The sequence below is a fragment of the Etheostoma spectabile genome, chromosome 6, assembly GCF_008692095.1.
Source record: "Etheostoma spectabile isolate EspeVRDwgs_2016 chromosome 6, UIUC_Espe_1.0, whole genome shotgun sequence".
Lineage (NCBI taxonomy): Eukaryota > Metazoa > Chordata > Actinopteri > Perciformes > Percidae > Etheostoma > Etheostoma spectabile.
Window position 1 is genome coordinate 12,884,426 of NC_045738.1, and position 6,921 is coordinate 12,891,346.

Genomic DNA, 6,921 nt, shown 5'->3' on the forward strand with positions numbered 1-6,921 from the left:
ACACACACACACACACACACACACACACACACACACACACACACACACGTCTTCACAGGAATCAGACTCACATGCTAAAACAAAAAGAAAGGCGCAGAATCCAAACCAAAGCCCCTATTAATCCCCCTGATCCCTCACAGATAGAATAATTCAGCGTTAATTACTATTCTCCTGCATTCCTCTCTTTCTTCTTCTTGATTTGTAAATCCACTAAATTCCCTATTTCCGTCAATCAGGCAAACACTTGAATATACCGTCTACTGTAGATGTACTGTTGTCTCCTCTTCCACATTTTTCTTTGTTTTTTCCCCTGCTACCTGTCTTGACAGGGTAAAATGAGAGGTAAATATGGTTGTGAGCCTTCTCAATTTCTCTCTCTCTCTCTCTCTGACACACACACACACCAATGTACAGGTCTTGGCAGCAGCTGACACAGTGTCTGGCACTGAGGTTGTATTTTTCTGGTTAGAGTTTGGAACCACAGTGAGCTTAATTAGAGTGGAGAGGGACCACATGGCTGGCTGGCTGGTGCAAGACTGGCTGAGAGGCTGGGTACTGGAGAGACCCACAAACAACCACAATGTGAGATGCTAGCTGTAAGGAAAGTTCACAGAAATATACACACCAGTGTGCACACACTGCTAATATATTTATAGATATACAGTCGCTACACACTCATTTGCATGCAGACAGCTTCCTAAAATATCTTTCTGTCTCAAAACCTGATGGCAACAGTTTTCTCATGCAGATATCTCATTATAGAAAGATACAACACCATGTGGTGAACAGTTTAAAACACCCTAGCACCCTACATCATTTCCCATGTCACAATGCATTATCGCTTGTGTCTCATGGTAATTTTGTTGCATGTGAGATGCATATTTTACATGGGGGGGGGGGGGGGGGGGGTGTGGGGGGAGAGAGAGAGAGAAATGCATTCTCACAAGAGTTTTCATTTTCTCATCAACACTTCAAGACGCCGGGAGATAAGCTGGAGACGAGGAGATAGTGAGGGGCTACCTCTCGTCCATAAATGGGTAGCAAGGAGATGGAAGAAAGTTGCACACACGCCACCACCACACACACAACCCACACACACACACACACACACACACACACCACACACACACACACACACACACACAACCACCACACACACACACACACCACACACACACACACACACACACCCACACACACACACAGTGAGCATATTTCAATATCAGTCAGCATATGGACAGAGCAAGCACACATATCATAAGTGGCATGCAGATCACGTATTGTGTGCACATATTTGAACCTAAACCCAAGGGAATATGAGCTTGCAGGCGCACACAAATATGCATTGGAGTTAGCTAACTCTCAGCTGTGTTAACCTTCTAGCATTCCTTGCTAATCTGTCCCATAATGGCACACCTGTCTTCTCCCATTCTCTATCACCTCCACAGAAATACAGCAGTGGTTAGAGGCGGAGCGGAGAAGGGGGGGGCACTAAGCATAATCATGAACAAACAGCGGATCTATCCACTCTTTTTATATGCTTATCTATCTTCATCCCTCCCTCTCCTGATCTGTTTCCATAAGAAGCAGGCTATTTATTTTTCTTTAAACAAAAGGAGAGGAGTAGTAGTTTGTCTATGCTGTTTCTTCTTTTTTTGGGGGGGGGGGGGGGGGGGGTGGCTGTGTGTTACCACGGAACGCACAGATATTATTGTCATAGCTAGACAGGCATTATTAGTAAAAGTAGGAAGAATGGGCAAGAGGTTTTTTTTCAAAGGCAGGTCAGAGATTTGAACAGCGCAGGCCAGGGGGTGAATAACTAAAGCAGTGGACAGGCGGGGTGGATAGGTAGGGCACATTATTATTGATTGCCTGACATTATGTGGACAGCAGGGGAGTCCACAGAGACAGACAAATAAATTGTGGCTTGACATCAAAGTCAGGTTGCTGACATCGAGCCTGCAGGGGACAGAAGCCCGAGGCTGGATTAGAGGTGGATTGATAGACATAGGTACGCACAGAAGCAGTCACAGAAATAAACAAACAATGAGAACACTGTCCTTGAGTTACCTGATACAACGATAGTTCTAAAGAGAGAGCTTGAAAATGAAACTAGAGGAAATGTCAGCCATGAATAATTTTATTTCATATATTCATGAAGCCACGTCACATAAATTGGACATTTCTCTGAACAAGACACCTAAAATGTCTAACTCATTTACACATCAAGGCTCACCAGAGACTTTCCGAAGTTACGTTATTCCAATTCTCATAATATTCCAATCTGCTCCCAGTACATTTTTCACATTCATTAATGCTTGATTAAATTATTATTCATAGCTCTGATGGTGTGATTAGAAAAGAAATGGGAGGCAACATATGAAACAATTAGGGAAATTAAGCTAAGATTTAAATATTCAACATTCATTCTCATTGTGACTTTGCAAAGCAAAACAAATGTAACAGACAGGAGATCAAAGTCATCTGAGAAGATCACAACATGAGCATCCAACATGATGATGATATTTTGTTAAGGCCATGGTGTGGGCACCTTGCCTGACACGGAGGACAACGTCCGTCACTGTCTGCTAAGTGACTGACTTCACCGTCTAGATGGTTATCAGCTAAGCTAACCGAAGCCAGGTGATAATATCTGGAATGTGAGAGACCCAAGAGAGACAAAACAACACGCGTCTCAACCTGCATAGACCTGCAATTCAAGAGATGGAAGATAGAAACACTGGGGGCTGATGAAGATGTGTGGAAGGAGAGGTGGGGGCGAGGCAGGTAAGGGCTGAAGGATTTGCTGGAAGAGACAGCAAAGTAAAAAATAAACAGACAAAAACAGTGGGACGTCGTCAAGGATGGAGAAACAGACAAAGACGAGTGGGGGGCGGGGTGTTAAACATAGTAATACCCTCTACTCCCTCACCAAACACAGATTCCAATGCGAAGAGTTTCCTTGAAGCATGATTATCATTTTGTTGCCTATTACTTTACAATTCTAAGTTGCACAAGGAAAGTATGGAGTCTCTTTGTGCACGCACATGCTGCACGTCGATGGTTCCTTTATTCTGGGAAACCCCGATGGGCCACGTCCACTTTGACAGGGTAGGTCCATATATGGAAACTTGCGTCACAAGAAGAATGCGTAGAATCAACCCCTCACTGGCAAGTGGGATGTCTCCATTGGTAGAGCTAAATAAAAGTGGTCAGTGGTCAAATCAGAAACAAGTTCTAAGTCCACAGCTTGGGTTACGGCGCATGTGAATAAAGCTATGTATGCCTTCTTGTTTTCTGGTTTCACATAAACTGGACCTGCAAAGTCAACTCCAGTAATTTCAAATGCTGGGCCTCGCTAATGCGCTCTTTTGGTAAAGGTGCACTGACCACTTGGCCCACTTGTACGTGTGCATGTCTGCAGATCAAACACTTTACACAACTCTTGGTCATCTGTCTTGATTTCAGTATCCAGAACGTTTCTCTCAATTGGTTCGGAGAACCTTGTAGGCCTGAATGCATCACATCCTCACGTGCTTCTCTGATTAAAAGTTCTGAAAATGCATAATTAGCTGGCAAAATGACCAGTTTGTTTCCTGCGATCTCCCTCCTAAGCGCAGAAGTCCACATTCATCCAGGAATGGTTTTAGTGAAATGATTTTTGAACGTCTGTCCACATCAGTATTTTTCAACAGACTGTTCATTTCCTTTGGAAAGCTGTCACTTTGAGTTTGCCTGGTCCAGTACTGTTCTGATTGCTGAATCTCATCTGTGCACAGTTGTCCATTGCATTTGTCCTGTGTCCGTTTGTTATGCACAAAACGCTGTATCCATGCGGTGATTCTCAAGACTCTGTTGTACCTGTTTGGGTCAAACAGCGGTGCAACTGCGCAGTCTGGGTCAGTCATTGTGATTTGAACAACATACTCCATCACCTCATCATTTTCATTCTTAACTAGAGGTTCTTTTTTGTGCATATACGTGTAGTCTTTCAGCAACTCCAGCCCGTGTCACCAAAGCACCTTCTTCTGGAGCGCACCCATTCCGCGGGTCCGCGGTCAGCTGGATTCTCCTTTCTAGAGCGGTGTTTCCAGTTTTCCGGACATCAGACTCTGAATTTTACTTACTCAATTATCCATAAAAAGGTTTCCACTGTTTGGAACTCCTCCTACTCCAATGAAAAGTTATCATTGAGTCAGTCTAGAAATGGATTTCATTGTCACTCACATTCAGATTGTTTGATATGAATTTTCCAAATCTTGCTCCAATTAGCGCTCCCATTAACTCTAATTTTGGTAGGGTCATTTTCTTTAGTGGAGTGACTTTAGTTTTGGAAGCAATCAGACTGATTGTACACTTTCCATTTCGTTTTACGCACTGCAGATAGGCTGTAAGCCTTCTCACTGGCATCTGTAAATACATGAATCTCACACTCAACTGTTGTATTTACACTAGTTTCAACACATTTCATTTCAATATAGTTATCGTAACGACGTGGGATATTTATCTTTTAAGTATGGTTTCTCTGAGCACCATTGATGCCAGTTGTGCACACGATCACTAGGAAGACATTCATCCCATGAAGTTCCTATGTTCCACATTTCCTAATATACACTTTTGACTCGAATGGTGAACAGGGACAAAAAACCAATGGGATTGAAGATGCGCGCAGCTACCTGTAAGACCCCTCGTTTTGTGTCTCTTTTATTCTGCAGAAAGTCAATCAATTCATTAGTTTCAAACATGAATTTGTCAGTGTTTCTATTCCATGTTAGATGAAGAACTTTAAGTGGATTTGGGCCTTTGATTTCCACTATTTTCTCCTTATTTCTTTGTTTCCATTCGTTTTGCAACTCAGAGGAATTTGTGTACCATTTGCATAATTTCATACTTGCAGTTATTTCTTTGGCTCTCAGACAATTTGAGTGCAATGTCCACATTATCTGCACCTGAAATCATTTACATGTAGACATTGATCCGGCACATTGACTTCTTTGGGATATTTCTCTTCATATTTCTTAAGGTGGTGTCTGATAGTTGCAGCTCATAGAAAGGCATTTGCTGATGCACCAAATGGCGCACGCGTCAATCTCATAATCGCCACCTTTTCATCTCAACTCAGGAGATCAGTGATCAGGCTTACCACAAAACAAACAGTCACTGTCATTCAGACTTTACATATGGAATGCTGCGGCTGAGGAGGCCCTGTTTCTGGCGTTGGGCCTTCTTGTCCTACGCTTTGGCGCGCGTTCCTCGTCAGTGCCAGCATTCCTCCTTTCATTCCGAGACTTTCTTATGAGTGAGATTCATGTTTTTTCTCTGCCTTCCACCTATCTTTTGGAAAGTCCATCAACTCTTTTGCTTTGAGGACATTATTGGCTTCTGATTTGGTGAATTTGAGATCAATGTCCTCTGGGATCATTTTCAACCAGATAGAACATAAGAATCCGCTACAACACCTAGTGCATCAAGGCTACACACCTGTATCTCACAGTCATCATACAGTTTGCACAACGCACTTGCATCAGTTGCTCGGTTTACTGGAGTCATGTCGAGTAACTTATTCATATGAGCGTTAATCACTAAATCTTTACTGCTAAATCATTTTTGAGCAGATCAATGGCAGTGTCATAATTAATATTAGACAAAGTGAGGCTTGCTACTGCACTCGTTGCAGTGACAGTCAGAAATGAGTTCAAATAACTGAATTTGTCGGTCTTGCTCAAACATTCATTATCATGGATGGTTGTTTCGTACTGACTTCAAAATCACAAAACCTCAGAATGACCAATTTCGGAAGTTTGACTGTGTTCCTTCTATAAGGCCCAGATCAAGATCCATGTTCACTCTGTCCGGACTGGCTTTCTGTATCTTATGTGCACAATGCCCGTCTCACGCTTGTTCTCCGCACACTAATTGCATCCATATACTCCAATGATATACTCATCTCATCTTATAAATCCACTTCTTCCATTTCTGCTTCAACATCTTTATTATGGTCTCTGAAAATATTTTCTTTGTCCTTCAACTGATCAAGCAATTCCTCCAGTCTCTCAAAGCATGGTTCTTCTTTATCCAATTCACCATCAGTCTTCTGGGTGAGGTTTGTCATTGTAGTTCAGACCACTCCTCGCTTTATCTTCAGTTGCTTGAATTCCACTGGATCCATGACTTGGGTTCAAATTTCCCCCAGAGCTTCTTTCAAACAATTTCTCACTCTAGGTCAGTCTTCTCCCTTTATTCTTCATGAATTGGATCCTTGAGTCCAATCGGCACCAATTTGTTAAGTACAGGGAGAGATTTTAATGAAAAGAGTTTTCTTAATCCATGAATATAATTTTATTGCATTATTACTTTACAGTTCTAAGTTGCATGAGGAAAGGGGATTGGGAACAAAGGCGGTATGGAGTATGCAGTATGGTCTCTTTGTGCACGCCCACGCTGCACGTCTGTGGTTCCTTTATCCTGGGGAACCCCAATGTGCCACGCCCACTTCAACAGGGTAGGTCCATATATGGAAACGTGTGTCACACTGTAGAATCAACCCCTTACTGGCAGGTGGGACATCTCCATTGGTAGAGCTAAATAAGCTCCAACAATTGTTAGGAACATGAAATGTAGCCTCAACAACTCGCACTCTCTTCTCTAACCCAGGGCGATCCCAAAGCAGATTTTGACCCATTCAGTGCCACAACTTCCTCTGCTCACACAGTGCCCATGCAACAAACACAGGACAAAAATAACATCAACTCCGGCTCTCCTTTGAAGTGTACATACCCAAGGCTATATGCTAACGTTTGACGCAGTCGGCCTCCCATGAGATCGAACACCAGATGGGCCTGTGACCCTTTAGGTTTTGCTTTGTATTCCACACACACACACACACACACACACACACACACACACACACACACACACACA

The 6,921-nt window shown here is 42.9% G+C and overlaps 1 protein-coding gene and 1 long non-coding RNA gene across 6 annotated transcripts in view; one reads left to right on the forward strand and one right to left on the reverse strand.

The window, feature by feature from the left end:
* Positions 1–6,921, reverse strand: part of bcam (basal cell adhesion molecule (Lutheran blood group)) — a 54,166-nt gene that overhangs the window by 32,527 nt on the left and 14,718 nt on the right. The gene's annotated exons all lie outside the window — the stretch shown is intronic.
* The window catches only part of LOC116691331 (uncharacterized), a 15,276-nt gene continuing 13,176 nt past the window's right edge, over positions 4,822–6,921 (forward strand). Inside the window, exon 1 of the long non-coding RNA XR_004332459.1 lies at positions 4,822–4,834. This is a non-coding gene — a long non-coding RNA (uncharacterized LOC116691331). The remainder of the gene's footprint in view (positions 4,835–6,921) is intronic.